The 16,560-nt window shown below is 40.2% G+C and overlaps 1 pseudogene; it reads left to right on the top strand.

The window, feature by feature from the left end:
- Positions 1-220: 220 nt before the first annotated feature.
- LOC109067568 lies at positions 221-8,832 on the top strand (annotated as a pseudogene).
- The last annotated feature ends 7,728 nt before the right edge of the window (positions 8,833-16,560 follow it).

Raw genomic sequence — 16,560 nt, 5'->3', positions numbered from 1 at the left:
TAGCTCTGCATACAAACAGAATTAAGAATTTAATGTGGTTGGATTGATCATAAAATAAGAAAAACAGGCAAAAATGTTCAGCGCACAACCCTGGTAAATTTATGAAAGCTTTGTAAGTGTTTGTTGTATATTGTTAACTCTGTCTGTCATTTAAAAATCAAACTCTTTCTCTTATGCTGAGTATGTTAGGGCTAAAACCTCTCTGCACTATACAGGACTTTTATTTTGCTCTGGAAATGTGACGTCATGAGGCTGCGCCGCGCTCCTCCGTCTGAAGAAAGGTTGGTGTTTTTAAGCATTTGAAGCGTTTTAATCGATAAACCCGTTTAGGCAAATTTATAGTTTTTACAAGCAATGTAAAATCGATTAATTGTCATTTAATGTAACGTTGTAATGTTTAATCTAAAATTTCGCTTGTGAATTAGTTTATTATAAATCAGTCACTGGCAAGTGTAACGTTAGTGTTGAAAGAAACGGAACTTTTTTAAACCACTGAGTCAATGGAACCGATTCATTGATTTAAATCGCTCGAATCAGCGCACGCTGACGACTCCGGATTAAAGCAGTGAGAATGCAACGAGAACAACAAATACAAACATGCAGCTTTTACAAACCCACAGAAATGTTCTCACGGGGAATCTATTAAATGCAGTCTGCAGATTATACCAAATATAAATCATGAATACCTAAATATTAACTATTGTATGTTATTTATTTAGTGCTAGTTTTGAGAGTTTTTTTTTTTGTTGTTGTTGTTTGGTTGTTTTTTTTGGCTAGCAGGCCATTTAAGACCATTAACTCTGACTCTGACTGACTTTATCTTACCAGTGTGCTGACTACTGAACTAGAGCTGATTGAGACGCACCCAGATTACTATTATAAAGATGGAGTTTATTAAAGAAGAGCGTGAAGAGATGAAGATTGAGGAAACATTAGGATTCAAACATGAAGATACTGAGGAGCAAACAGGTTAGTTTTCATTCTCAAAGCTGAACTCATTTAATTCTTATTAAAAGGTCCAGCGCTACAAAAAAACAAATATAAAATAATACAGAAGTAGCCAAAACAAAACAAAATTACTTTGTGTAACATTAAACCCAATATCTACTTCTGATTAGAAAAAGAGAGAAAAACAGTATCTAACAAAAACTTTTACAGACAACAAATGTCAAGATAAGAACTCCAGTGATTTAGGTTAAACTTTATTTTAAGGTGTCCTTGTTACAGTGTAATTATGCATTTAAGTAAAAATTAGGGTTTGGCTTATGGTTACTTGCATTTAATTATGCATAATTAATTGGTTATTATAATAATAAGTACATGTAACGTGTAACAAGGGCACCTAAGAATAAAAGTGTTTTAAGGATTTTTTTTTTTTCTACTTGCCCCCAAATGTTCGACAGTAACATTTTAACAGACCTGAATTTAAATAGCAGTAAATGTTAATTACAACAGGCAATAATAATAATAATAATGCCAGCCTACTTATAAAATAATAAAACATATATCCAGCTGACACAGCTTGGTAGAGTCACTGCATGCTGTTTAACTTTGTTCTTCATTTGAAGATCTTTGGTGAGCAAATAATACAGTCAGTGAACAGTAACTTTATTATGAAGTACAGCATAATAAAATCAAACTCTCTTCATGTTTATGAACGACACAAACAGTTGAAAGCAAAGTCCAAAGTAGTTGCACTTAAGAAAAAAAAAACATCTGTTGTGACTTGCAAATCTTCTATGAAGCTTAGTAGGATGATCTAGGATGAGAGTTTCTTCTCCTGAACTCATGTAGCAGCACGCTTGTGGGATCTTATTTACGTTAAGACACACAACAGAAATGTGAGGTACAAACTCTCATTGATCTTTAGTAACAGGTGGATTTTTACAGAGAGACTGATGCTGTTTGTTATTTATAACTCAGGGCTTTTTTTTGTTTTCCATAAAAGACTATTCATAATTATAGGCCTACAGAATGCTGCATAAACTTTTTATCCAAACTTAGAAAGAAAAGTTGGCAAGTACTAAGACAGTGTTCCAGGTTTTCCATTGAAACCTGATGTTCTTCCAGTTTTGTTCACTCGCTCAAAGTGAGCAATGACGTACACCCACGTCCACAAGACAGAGGGGAATAAAAATTTGAAGCTGGACGTTGTCCTTGAATATGCCATTAGTAGAAATTTTACATGTCCCACAAAAATTTCAGTTCTTTTATTCTCTAGGAATGAGCTGACGACCTGAATCAGGAGTTTTAAATTTGGGAGACAAAATGTGCATCGCAATATACAACCATACAAGTCAAGTAGCTAGACTGTATTTTCCATTAACATGATAACGCGGAAGTAAACTTTAGAACATCAAATTAAAATAGCTGTTTCATGCCAAGTCAAGTCATATTTATGTTTATAGCTCTTTTTACAGTACACGTTGTTTCAAAACAGCTTTGTATGTAGTTTTACTGTAACGGTAATACCATGTATTTGTAATCCATATTGAATGGTTTCATCAAAAACTTGATTAAAAGTCATGTCAGAATGCATTTTTCCACATAGATGTGTGTCTGAATTGCAGTGCCAGTCTTTAGCCCTATTTTGACGGGACTAGTTTTCTGAACTATTGTTGAGTTTCGATTCTTATCACCTGATGTCTGCGATTGTCATGTACCAATTCAGACGGGACTAACATCTCCATGTTTATTACAGAGGTGGGAGGGTCTGTTTTGTACATCTAGGGGTTTTTAGAGATCACATGCTCTGTTTGCGTGCATTGCGTATATTCATTCGGATTGATTACCATTAGTATAATCAGTTTTACTAAAAATACCATGGTGAAGCTAAATGGCTGGTATAGCAAAACCATGTGTGGTTACTTTAGTTTAACTATTTATTTATTGTTTATTTAGTTGTAGTAAACCCATGTTTAATTTTCATAAAGGTACATATGTAATTAAAACATTATGTAATTAAAACGTGAGTAATCTTACCTGATGCTGACATTACAATAGCAAGTCTTAATTATTAATATTATTTTATTTTTTTTTTTATTATTATTATTATTTTATTATTTTTTTCTTTGCCAGGTGGCAAATATTTCCAATATGCACGCAGTAAGAGCATCTTCGGTAATTCACGTTGGCCAAAACACGTCGTGAAAAAAATATCACCAGCCGTCACAGACATTCACATTCGGACGGGATTAGTTTTCTCAGAGGATCACTGAGTTTGCTAAAAAACAGTAGGTAATTTGCTCTGGAATTATTACAGAGGTTGTGTGAGAGAAAACACCAATCGCCAAGTACGTCTGTGAAACACAAATTTCTCTAACGACCCCTTGTAAAACTAGTCCCATCTGAATAGGGCTTTAGATTTCTGGGGGCCCCTGTCAGTGTGTTCATAAAAATCCCAAAATCACCCCCGACCCCTTAAACTGTTCGTAAAGAGCAGTTTCACTCTCAACAAACAACAGTGAGTTGAAACAGTCAGTAATACAATAAAATTACAAACAATAGAACAAATACGATAGAGTTATAAATACAAATAAAATAAACAATTTAGTCTACTAAAAATAATGCCATCACATACAGAAATAGAATACAATAATCAAATGTAAAAATAAACAGTGCATAGTCTTCACTGTATGAATAAAACGTACATTGATTAAAGTTACTAAACTTTACTCAGTGAAGAGCAGTAAATAATTTCCTAATTTTCTTTTGTTGATTAAGATTAAATGAGAGACAGCAGCAGGTTTACAAGGCTGCTGTCACTGTAAGAATGAATGTACAGATCTAATATACTGACAAGCATTCAATTACTTTACCAATTGTTTATGTTCACTTAAGACACGACTGACTGCTTTTTAGTGAAAACTCGCCAAGACAGACATTTTGACACTTTTTTTGTGCTTTTGCAAATCCAGAGCAGTAGTCTTTATTTGTCTGTTTCTCACACCGTCTCAGATAATGCGCATGGAAAGCCACCTGGGAAATAAAATACAATACAAATTGTGAGAAGGAAGGTTAACAGTGCACCGATTTAAAGGACAAAGTGTTTTCATAATCGCGGGAAGTATATAAAAACAAAAGTAAAATAAAATAAAAAAAAAAAACAAAAGTAAAATTCTACACAGCTGCAGTGGTTCAAGGGCCGTATGCAACTTGCGTACTTTGTGTGTAGGCTAGATAAAAAAGTTCGTCAAGACAAACTTTAAGTTGGCTTTTAGTGCTGGGCGCTTTGACCAAAAATTTATATCACGTTTTTTTTCTAAATTATGCCGGTTTATGAAGGTTTTTTTTTTTTTTTTTTCTCATGCATAATCAGGTGTACAATGCATTTTCTGGTGGTTGATATTCCAAGACGTGCTTTTAGCCCGACAGCACTTGCATAAAATGGTTGTTTGATCGACGTCGTTTTTTTGGAAACCAAAAACCCTCCAAACAACAGACCAGGCTCCTCTTTTTGGCACAAGTTCTTCTGTGTCATGTTCTACTAGTTCTGCAGCATCCATCTTCCCTATAACGCCTGTTTCACACATACTCCGTCTGCAGTGGGACGCGTTTGCAGTCCGCTACTGATCCGCGGCTGTTTAGTCCACAACACAACATTTGTTCATTGTTTTGATTTCATATCATGTAAAAAAAAAACACACACACACACACATATATATAATTTTTTTTTTCAGCATTGTGAGTCTTTTATCACAGAACAGTAACAATCTTTCATAGTTATAGACATTAGTTTAAACTCAATAAATATAAACAACGCATTATTCACGCATTTTACTTCTAGGTTTGTATAATAAGCTGCTCAAGCAAGCGGCAAAACATTTAAACACAATAATTAGCCTACTTTTCTTGTTAAAATATTTAAAATTAAAACACCACAGACAGAAACAGTCTCGTGCCTTTTGCATTTAAATCTTTATTACAAGCAATCCCACGGTGTTACGGCCCATAACCATTTCAAGGCTCGTGAATTCAAAGGACACAGGCCGAACATATAAAAAGAAATCACAACCCCTGATAAGACGTCTCTATTTAATTAACAGAATTCAAATCGAACATTCACAAACAATATTTATAATAAAAAAAAATCCAATAGATGATAAAGAAAACAATCAGCTCACGGGTAGGGAAGCTAAGAAAACAGTCCCCTAACTACACCTGTTCTCGGAGTAAAGTTCTTACCTGACTACCGGAATAAAAAAAACAGGCGAGTCTTCCGGACATCTGCTTCCCTCGCTCAGCTCTTACTTAATAAACAAACGTGAACTAATAAAAAATACATACACTACCCGCTACTGAAAAGGAAGAAATATACCAAACATCAAAACACAAATTTATACATTAAACCTAAGCCTAACATAAAACAAACAAAACCGCCTCCAAGAGGCAATGAGAGACGCTTGCGGATAGGAAGCGGAGCAACAGAGAGAGAGAACGCCATTGCCGTCTCGAAGCCTTTTTATCCGGAATCCCCGATGACGTCACATGATTCTCGCAGTAATAATTCCCCCACAACGCCACCTATACGGACTCAAAATAAATATCACACAGGTACACATAACACACGGGTCTTAATGAACTTTGTTTTTCTGCCTCCATAAAAGTGAATATATATATTGTTTTCCTTGTTTATCTAAAAGTGCACTTTTTCTTGTTTTAAACCTTGCCAAAAACCCATGTGTTGCGTGTGAAACAGCTTTAATTAATATACATTTATTGTGAAATGACTGCATTTCCGTGTCAATCCATGTTATTTTTCCCGCGAACAATGCGCTTTCACAATTCAGCGCCTGCAGCACAGCAAAATATAGACTCGGTACATAAACGTTCGCTGCACTGCTGCAGACGCACCGCTCCTGGAACGCACTGATGGACCGCAACCTCGTGCAGTATGAACGCTGGAATCCGTTAACATGGGTGCGTAAAAAAAAATACGCAACGCATACGCACTGCAGACGGAGTATGTGTGAAACAGGCATTATAACGTAACACCAGAGCACTACTGTGTTTACCGATGTCGCTGTTTAGAAGTGAAACATTGTAAAGGGTCCGTCTGAAACAGTGTGCCGCGGCGCAGCAAAACGTTACGAACGTTGAGTAATTAAATACATCGGTATGGCGGTATATTAAAAATTAACATCGTAACGAAAATATACACCGGTTTTCGGTGTAAACCAGTATACCGCCCAGCACTAGATTGAATTTGGCAAATGCTAAGGCCGGGAACTCTCTATTCTATGTGCAGTCAATTCTCCAACTAATGGCGCTTTTCCACTGCATGGTACGGCACGGTACCATTCACTTTTGTTTATCATTACAACCTCTACAGAACCTCCAACTTAACCTAACAACAACCAAAACGAGTAAACAATTCAAACGTACCAACACATTGGCCTGAGATTCGTCACTACCTGCGTCAACTAAACGTGTAAAAACAAACACAAAAGAACCCATTGAACTTGCGACACAAACACAACAGAACTGCTAGATTTAAATCAGCACAGCCAGTGAAGGATTGAACACAACTGTTTTGAATGAGTGCACCTTTTTTTAACAACCAAAAAGTGGCTGTTTTACTGTCTGTTGAGAAAGTACAGATGTTCCTCTCGTTGATAGCAGAGGAGCAGATGCGGAATGAAAACGTTTTTCAGGAGTCCCGGCAGTAGAGGTGGCACAACAATAACAACATATGAATGATCCTGCCCACTCTGAAGCTGCACTAAACTGCAGTGGAAACACAAACCGAACCGAGCAGTGCCGTACTGAACCGAGTCATACCATGCAGTGCAAAAGTGTCATAAGATGATGCAGACAGTGGTCAGTGTGACTAGTAAGTGCTCTAGCTCACAGGTGGCCAAACTACTAAAATTTGACTTTTTGAAATTTAAGTCCTGGAAAATCCTTGAAAACAGCCATATTTTTGAAAAGGTTCTTAAAAAAAAGTACTTTAATTTTTAAAGGGCAGTATATATGAAATAAGTGTTATTTTTTTCCCTCGATTAAAAAAAAAAAACCCTTTTTACGCAAAATTAACAATGCAGCGCGTCTGATATAAATACAGAGCAAAAAAGTCCTTGTAAGTCCTGGATGAGGGGGGAAATACCATTGATGCTCGATCTGTCATGATAATTACTATGAGCTCAGTAAACTTCACACAAACACACACAGACAGAGAGAGAGACAAGGATCAGAGTGTGTGCTTACCTGCATCTGTCCTTCTTCAGGTCAAGTCATATAGTTGTGAAACAATTGTCAGAGTATCTTTTCAGCATTTAATGTGATTTCCCATGACTGGCATCAGCGCTGTTCAGTGCATTGAATCAACATGATTGATCTATACCTTTTTCAGTAGTTTAGTAGGTATAGGATCCAGCACACGTGTCTGAATTGATGCTTTTCATGTCTAAATGTTTTGATGTCTGTTGCTTTATGCCTTTAAATTGGTTTTAACTTATATTTGTCTATTTTCACCTCAGACCTGATGGCGTTGAAAGAGGAGAGTCTGAATGAAACTGAAGAGAAAGATCAAAATGAGAAACATCATGATTTCAAAACTGAAGAAAAATCAAGTAGTTGCTCACATGAAATTACTTCATCACCAAAAAACACAGAAACACAAAAAACAAAAGCTACAAACCTTAATTCCCACATGAAAATTAATACTGGAGAGAGACCTTTCACCTGCCAACAGTGTGGACAATTTTGCAATGGAAAAGAAAGCCTTAAAGTCCACATGAAAATTCACATTGAAAAGAACCCCTTGATATGCCTTCAGTGTGGAAAGAGTTTTACACAGAAAAAAAAAACACTTAATGCCCACATGAGAACTCACACTCGAGAAAGACCTTATACCTGCCAACTGTGTGGGAAGAGTTACACAAGAAAAGGAGTTCTTAAGACTCACATGATAATTCACAGTGAAGAGAAGCCATTTGAATGTGATCGGTGTGGAAAGAGTTTTACACTAAAAAAAAACACTATACGTCCCACATGAGAACTCACACTGGAGAAAAGCCTTACACCTGTCCTCAGTGTGGAAAGAGTTTCTTACGTAAAGAAAACTTTAAAACTCACATTAGAAGTCACACTGGAGAGAAGCCTTACGTATGTGATCAGTGTAAAAAGAGTTTTACTGAAAAGGGAACCCTTAATGACCACATGAGAATCCACACTGGAGAGAAGCCTTTCACCTGCCCTCAGTGTAAAACGAGTTTCACGGTTAAAGGAAACCTAAAGACTCACATGAGGATTCACACTGGAGAAAAGCCATTCGCATGTGATCAGTGTGGAAAGAGTTTCAGACATAATGTAAACCTTAATAATCACATTAAGATTCACTCAAGAGAGAACAGTTTTAAATGTCATCAGTGCAAAAGGAGTTTTACAGACACAAATAATCTTAAGAATCATGTTAAAATTCACATAGGAAAAAAGCCTTTAATGTGCCATCACTGTGGGAAGAGTTTCTCAAAAGGAGGAAGCCTCAAGACTCACTTGAGAATTCACACTGGAGAGAAACCTTTCACCTGCGAACAGTGTGGAAAGAGTTTTTTAGTCAGAAAATAACCCTTCAGCTTCACATGAGAGTTCACACTGGAGAGAAACCTTTCACCTGCGAACAGTGTGCAAAGAGTTTCAGTCAGAAAATAAACCTTCAGCATCACATGAGAGTTCACACTGGAGTATCTTCAGCGTGAGAAGAGTTTCACGTCAAAAAAAAACAACCTAAACCATCATTTGCAAACTCATTCTGGAATTAAATTCTTGTTTTCTCAGTGATAAGTGGTTTAGAAAAAGGAGTAATTTATACTATGATCTGTGCATTCATTCTGGAAGACAAAATCAGTTGTGGTCAGTGAAATAAAAACATTTGTTTACCATCACAATGATTGAAATGTGAAGTCAAATTGGAAAGTAAATGTGAGACCTTATGTTCTTTGTTTAAACAGTATAAGAAAAAAATGTGGTACATCTGATTGTCATCCTCATGACTATTCTTTTATTTTTATTTGCATCCTTCATTTCGTTATATTTCACCATAAGGCTTTTTTTTGCGCATATGTTTTCCTGTGGCCATAGCTGATTGTCGTCTTCTTTTCTACCATGTAGAGTTGTCACTCAATTCCATGTATTGATTCCACTGAATTAAAATGTTTATGTTGTACTTAACTATTACACTACTCTTACTATCTTTGCAGTTTTCAGTATGTATACTGTACATAGTATGCAAATTTTCTGTTTGCATGAGATAACTGGATATTATGATAATTTATACCTAGATTTGCCTGAATCTGCTAAATATAACTTGTGCACTGAAATCAGAATAGAAGCGGTGTTGGCAATGGCATACTACCATACAACTCCTGATATATTGCAGTATGCAATGTGTATACTGGGAATAGAATGTGAATTTTCTGTAAACATGAAGTTTCTGCTTTACTTACAACATTTGCTGAAATCTGATGCATGCATCTAAAGACAGTGCATGGAATACTGTTTCCCACAATGCAATGTGCTCCATGTAATGTTTCATCTTGTTTTCATTACGTTTTAAAATTGATTGAACTGGAGGCAGGGAACAGTAATTATAAATGTAACACTTTTAAAAGCAGTCGTTTAATTGTAAAAAAAAAAAAAAAAAAAAAAAAAAACTCAAGTTGGGGGGATGGTGTGGTCAAGTATTTCTTTGGTGGGGCCGAGGGTCCTGTAGCAAACTTTAAAAATTAGATATATTTTGTAATCATTTTGTAAAACAAATTTTTCTATAGTAAAATGAGCTTTATTAAATTAACTATACTTTAAAGTCCTTTCCCTTCTAGGGCCTGAAAGGGATTTACTATTATTATTATTATTATTTTTTTTTTTTTAATATCGATTGACATTTAATGGTTAAAGCCTGTCATAGATAAACAAAATTAATGACAATAAAATTGTAACAAGTCCCTGTTTTAATAATTGATTAATTGAATCATTCAAATTAAATTATTTGTTCAAATCAAAGCAACTAGAAACAAACCAAGTGACAAATCATTTTTATAAATGGATCATTCCATTGGCACACTGGCTCACTAGATTTATTCAAAAATAGATTCATTTAGGAATGAAACACCGCAGTGTTGATCTGCACTATTGTATAAAATTAATAGCATTTTAATAGCAGATCCAGCACACTTGCTTTTCAGGAAAGTACTCTTGCTTTTGTGATAAATATCAAATCAATTAATAAATAAATACTCATACAGTTTTCCTTTTTCTATTAGTTATTACAAGTGCATTCTAGTGGGCTTCATCACACAGTGAATGCTTTTGGACTTGTAACAAATTTTAGCTCATGAAATAATAATCATACCGGCTTATTATTAATTACACTGAACAAAATTATAAATGCAACACTTTTGTTTTTGCCCACATTTTTTCATGAACTGAACTTTTTCTATGTACAGAAAAAGCCTAGTTCTCTCAAATATTGTTCACAAATCTGTCTAAATCTGTGTTAGTGAGCACTTCTCCTTTGCCGAGATAATCAATCCATCTCACAGGTATGGCATATCGAGATGCTTGATTATTGCACAGGTGTGCCTTAGGCTGGCCACAATAAAAGGTCACTTTAAAATGTGCAGTTTTTACTGTATTACCCTCGCAGCTCTTCGCCTCAGCTTGCCGCCCCTGAGCAGTGCAATGCCTGGGGAAGTCCCACGCTGAAGCCAGCGCGAACGACCTGCGCGAACGACCTGCGCTCATTGACACAACCTGTCCACATTGCGCAGATATGAGTCTGGCCTCTGCGCTCGCGGATAACTTTCTTGTCAGCCTGGTCTCATTTGGTGGGTTCGAAGACGAGCCGCTGGACAACATCATGTCGATAGCGGCCTTAGATGCCAAGGATTGGACGAGCTCGAACCAGGACCCCACCCCCTTGCCGTCTACTGAGCCGGTCGACGCCAGGACTTCAGTGGACACAGAGCTAATCCTTGTCCTGTCCAAGGCCGTCGAGGAGCTTGGGCTGGAGTGGTCTGCGCCTGAGGTGCCCTCACGCAGCTGCCTAGATGCCCAGTCATACCCCTCCCTAGAGGGGCTGTACCCTTCTTCCCTGAGGTCCTAGAGGAACTCACAAAGTCATGGCGCGCCCCTTACTCTGCCCGCCTCAGAACATCTGCCTCTCACGCCCTCACTGCGGTCAACAGCGCGGGGCAGAAGGGCTATGAAAAAATCTTTCCAGTGGATGAAGCCGTGGCCACACACCTGTGCTTGCCTGCCACCATTGGTTGGAAGTCTAAGGCGACCCCACCCATCCAAGCCATGCCGGACAACTTCGGCTCTTGCGGGGCTAGCATACGCCTCAGCCGGTCAGGCTGCTCCGGCACTGCACTCCATGGTGGTGCTTCAAGTGTACCAGGCCAAGCTCCTCCACACCATGGACAAAGTCGGGCACGACCCGGCCACATTTAAGAAGTTGCGCAGCGCTACAGACCCTGGCCCCCTGCCGTGCTACTAAGACCAAGACCATGTGTTGGAACGCCACCCTCTGGCTGAATCTGACGGAGATCAAGGAGGCAGATAAAAACTGTCTTTCTTGACACGCCTGTCTCCCCTGCTGGTCTCTTTGGCCCCGCTGTGGATGGGTTCGCTGATCGCTTCACCCCTGCACAAAAGTCGTCCCAGGCTATCTGACACTTTTTCCCCAAATGCTTGTCTTCATCTGCCTCGAGTCGCCCCAAGCCGGTGCCGACTCAGCAGCCCCTTTAAAACTACGCTGCCGGGAAACCAGCCCATGCCTCGGCCTAAGCCCCGACAGCGCTGCCCCCTCTGAAGCGGCAGGGACCCCAGTCCAAGATGGCAGTCAGCCTGGTGCACCAGTCAGGAACGAGGGGGAGATTGAGTCCCGCTGCAGCCGGACCACCCTCCAAATTGCCTTGTCTCGCCTTTCCGTCATCCCCCTGTTCCGGGTGCTCGAAGCGATGTGTTTGTTGCCTGCATAAAGCCCCGCATAACACCCTGGCAGTGCGCTGCTATTATAGCGGATTCAATAGAACACAAACATACTCAAAAATAGAACAAATTTCCTCTTCCACTATTTACAGGAACCACAGTTCCTTACAGTGGCTCAGTGAGTGAACCGATACAGCTCCTCGCCACGCGGGCCGTGGCCTGGCAGGCCATCTCCAGAGTGTCAGAACAGCACAGAGGGAGTCAGGCGGTCCTATCCTCTGTGACAGGCGAGGATGTGCATGTCCTTCGCCCAGAGGTAAAATCTATGCTGGCGAAAAGGGCCATAGAAGTGGTCCCCCAGCACAGAGGGAGTCAGGCTTCTACAGCCGGTACTTCCTCGTCCCCAAAAAGGGTGGCAGTCTCAGACCCATTCTCGATTTTAAACATCTGAACCGGGCCTTGATGAAGCGCTCTTTCAGAATGATCATTTTGAAGCAGATCCACGCGCAAATACGCCCAGGGGACTGGTTCTTTTCCCTGGATTTGAAATATGGTTACTTGAGATTCGCTTTCGAGGGAGCGGCATATCAATACACGGTCCTTCCATTCAGACTGTCCCTGGCTCCCCGCACTTTTACAAAGTGCATAGATGCGGCTATTCACATACTCAATTACCTGGACGACTGGCTCATTTTGGCCCAGTTAGAGGCAGAGCTGGTGGCTCACAGATCCCTCCTCCTCAACCACCTAGAGTGTTTGGGACTCAGGATCAATTTTTCCAAGAGCTCATTGTCCCCCAGCCAATGTATCATGTTCCTGGGGACAATTATCGACTCGACCCGTATGAGGGCCATGATCTCGCCAGAGTGTGCTCTGGCCATTCGGCAGCTCACGGAAAACCTTTACGCCCAGAACTGCTCTGCTGCTCAAGAGGTTTCCAAAACATGCTAGGTCTCATGAGCTCAGCATCGCCAGCTCTGCAGCTGGGCCTGCTCTACATGCGGTCGCTGCAGTTTTGGCTAAAACATCAAGTCCCACCCCGTGCCTGGGTCGCCACATGACCACGGTGAACCAGGCGTGCAGTGCAACCCTGGCTCCTTGGACAAACCCCGGCTGGTACGAGCAGGGGGCGGCAGTGGGGATAGTTGGCAGATGGGAAAGTCATCTTCACAGATGCTTTCAAGATGGGACTGGGGAGCCCTGTTGGAAGGCCATCTAACCTTTGGCATCTGGACGAGTGCAGAAAGCAAGCTCCATATCAACTGCCTGGAAATGGCTGTATGTCGAGCTCTCTACGTTTTCTCTTACCTGACTCCTGGCAGGGAACCACATCCTAGTCCGGTCAAACAAAATGACAGTGGTGTCCTTCATAAATTGTGCAATATATTTTTCAAGGCGGGCTCTCCGCGAAACCCCTATTCACTCTAGTGAAAAGGCATCCTAGAGTGGGCCCAACACCACCTGCTCTCATTGAGGACAGCACATGTGCAGGTCATTCTGAACACAGGGACTGACACGTTGTCCTGGAGCAACCTCCCCTCAGCGGAATGGAGGCTCCACCCCCAGACTGTTCAAATGATTTGGGACGTCTTTGGGTGGGCAGAGGTCGACCTCTTCGCCTCTGAAGACAACTCTCATTGCCCAATCTATTTTTCAAAAGTCAGGGATGTTCTGGGCCCCACGACTGGCCCAGGCTCCTCCTTTATGCTTTTTCCCCTGATCATTCTGATCCCCCAGGTCATCAGATGAATCAGGGAAGATGCCCACAAGGTCCTCCTGGTAGCCCCTCTGTGGAGGAGCCAACCGTGGCTGTCGCTAGCGGAGCCATGGCCAATCCCCTTGAGATGGGACCCTCCTCTCTCAAGTGAACAGAAAGATATGGCAGGCCCAGACCTGAGCTGTAGGCTCAGGCTATATATTTATTTATTTATTTATTTATTTATTTTACAACAGGACAGTAAACTAAGAGACTTGCGTTTTAGACACCATATTGCCTGTTTTTGCTCTATTTTCTACAACAAAAAAAAAAATTATTCCAAACACAGCCCCCAAAGCACAGTTTTGCGTCTCTGAGCAACATGACAGTGTTTCGTTCCTGAATGATCAACTGTTTAAATGATTCGGTTCAATCATAATGACGCACTGATTAACAGTGACTTGCTGACACATACTGGCCATTTTAATTTCACATTTAAAGTATATCTTGATTTTTTTTTTATAATTAATTTCTTATAATTTCAAATGAGTATTTAACATTTTATGTCTTGTATATAAAAACATTATTCATGCATTTGTAACTGCAGGTTAAAATGCACTCTTGGTCCTGCACTAAACAGAGTGTAAATAAATCTAAATGCCACTTCAGATGAATCTTCTGCATTTCCTCTGCATTGAAAAGATGAGTTTGTTGATACTGATTTGCCTGGTAACAGCCAAATGTCTTATTATTCTAATCTTTTAATCCGTAGCCCTGCAGAGTTTAGTTTCTAACCCTGCTCCAGCACATATATCATGTAGTTTTTCAAATAAGCCTAAATGATTAGATTAGCTGGATCAGGTTGTTTTAATCAAGGTTATATCTAAAACTGTGCAGGACTGTGGCCTCCAGGAACTGAGTTTGACACCCTTTGCCTGTCCCATTTTTGCCTCCCTCCCACTGTTAAAATGTACTAAGTCATTTTTTTTTTGATACTTGCTACAAAGCTATACTCTGAGTACATTTTAAATGAGCTACTTTTTACTTTTACTTGAGTAGATTTTTAGACGGGTACTTTTACTTGTACTTAAGTAAAATTTCATTAATGTAATGGTACATTTACTTGAGTAGAATATTTTTGTACTCTTTCCACCTCTGTTTAGGACCATGGCTAGAACCGTGAGGTAATAGACACGGCATCAGGTAGCCGTGATGTAAAGCCACACTCCAATGCAAAACATATATCGTCACACCTTTGGAGGATGAAAAAAAATTCACTGCTCCCTAGAAAACTGCACTTGATTTGAAATGGTAACACTATGACCTAATCCAAAAGCGAGAAAGTGACAGATGGGGAGCTGAGCTGCAGGGGCTTTTATTCCCTCACATCACTACGTGACTTTGTTGGTATGTTTTTTTCCAACCTATTTGGCTGGCTCTGTGATTATATGCATTATCTCTGGTGGTCAGGAGGAATGTTACAGAACAAGAAATTTTAACCAGGCATACTTAGTTTATGTCAATTTCTGGATGTGATAAAACTTTTCCAGTTACATTATTGCATTTTCGCATCAAGGTAGAAAACTTTTGATGCATATGGCACACCATTTTGGAAACACTTCAGGAGTCATCAGATTGGTTAGATTCTACCTATGAGGATTTGCTTAGAGAGCCACACGCACGCTGTGTGTTGTGTTCTTTGGAAACAATATACCGTGATGCCAAACCCTTATCCAAACTAGCATGATAGAAAGCCCGTCACTGAGCGCTTATTAAAATATTAGAACCATACTGTATTTTAGGATACGTTTTGCAAAAATTCACGCCCCATATGTGAACACGTAAAGTTTGCGGCCACTGCTCAATATTTGTTAGAAACTACAGCCTAAACAATAGGGGTCAGTGTACTCCTCTGATTTAGCCCTAACTTTATTGCGGTCATTTGAAAGATGTAATTATACGGCCGTGTTTGATGATGATACTCACGGACTCTAATGGGGGGGCTTCACCACCCAGACAAAACAACTGCACGTAAAGGGATAAAATAAGGTCTTATGGACACTATTCGGCGACGACATATAGGGGATGAGTCTTGGAGAGATTCTGAATTGACCTAATTTTAACAAGCCAAAAGAACAATGACCAACAACATCAACGCCATCTAGATCTGAGTGAGAGAGATGTAGAGATTTAGTCGACTTAGATAGATAGATAGCGTATGCAGATTCTTAACTTAAGTAGGAAAATTAACCGATGAGGTTGGTGTGCGAACCTTATATTAATTACCCAGGGCGGCGACAGACCACTGACTGTCAATATGGGATATGGTGGCGGGCAGAAGGAATCCAAACTAAGAAGGGGGAAAACGCCTGTTTGATGATACAGCTGGGGGCACGCTGAGTAAAACAGCCGGGGCTGGCCAGAAGGGACAGATGCAGTGCTGTCGGGGTGGATGGGAAAACGCGTGCGCACACGGAAACCCTGCGGAAGGCTTCGCTCGGAGAGGACACGGGCATGGTAAGACGGAAGGGGCCCTTTGAAGGGGAAACTCGGGCCACGGGGTCGCAGGTGACAAGGGTGTTCGCCAGCAGTCCGGGAAGGAGCTAGGGATGTCGCAAGGTGGGGGACAGGGCGGTGTGGTGAAGCGCAGTCCAAAGGGGAGGCACGGGAAGCCGCTGTGCTATGAGTGTGAATTCTTTTAACATGATTCTTAAGGTGTTTCCTGTCTGTGAAACCCTTTTCACACCCTGATGACCTCATAAAAATGTTCTTTCTTCATTGCTCCTCATGTGCTTTTTAAGTTTGTTCGTTGACCATCTGAACACTCTTCTTCCGGGCACCTGGATGACATGTCTTAAGGCGTCGCTCCATGTGAATCCTCATGTAGTACAGCACTTTTGAGATGAGTAATTCTCTGTAAACATCTTTTCTCA

The sequence above is a fragment of the Cyprinus carpio genome, chromosome A4 (genome assembly GCF_018340385.1).
Source record: "Cyprinus carpio isolate SPL01 chromosome A4, ASM1834038v1, whole genome shotgun sequence".
Lineage (NCBI taxonomy): Eukaryota > Metazoa > Chordata > Actinopteri > Cypriniformes > Cyprinidae > Cyprinus > Cyprinus carpio.
This window is presented reverse-complemented; position numbering and strand designations above follow the sequence as displayed.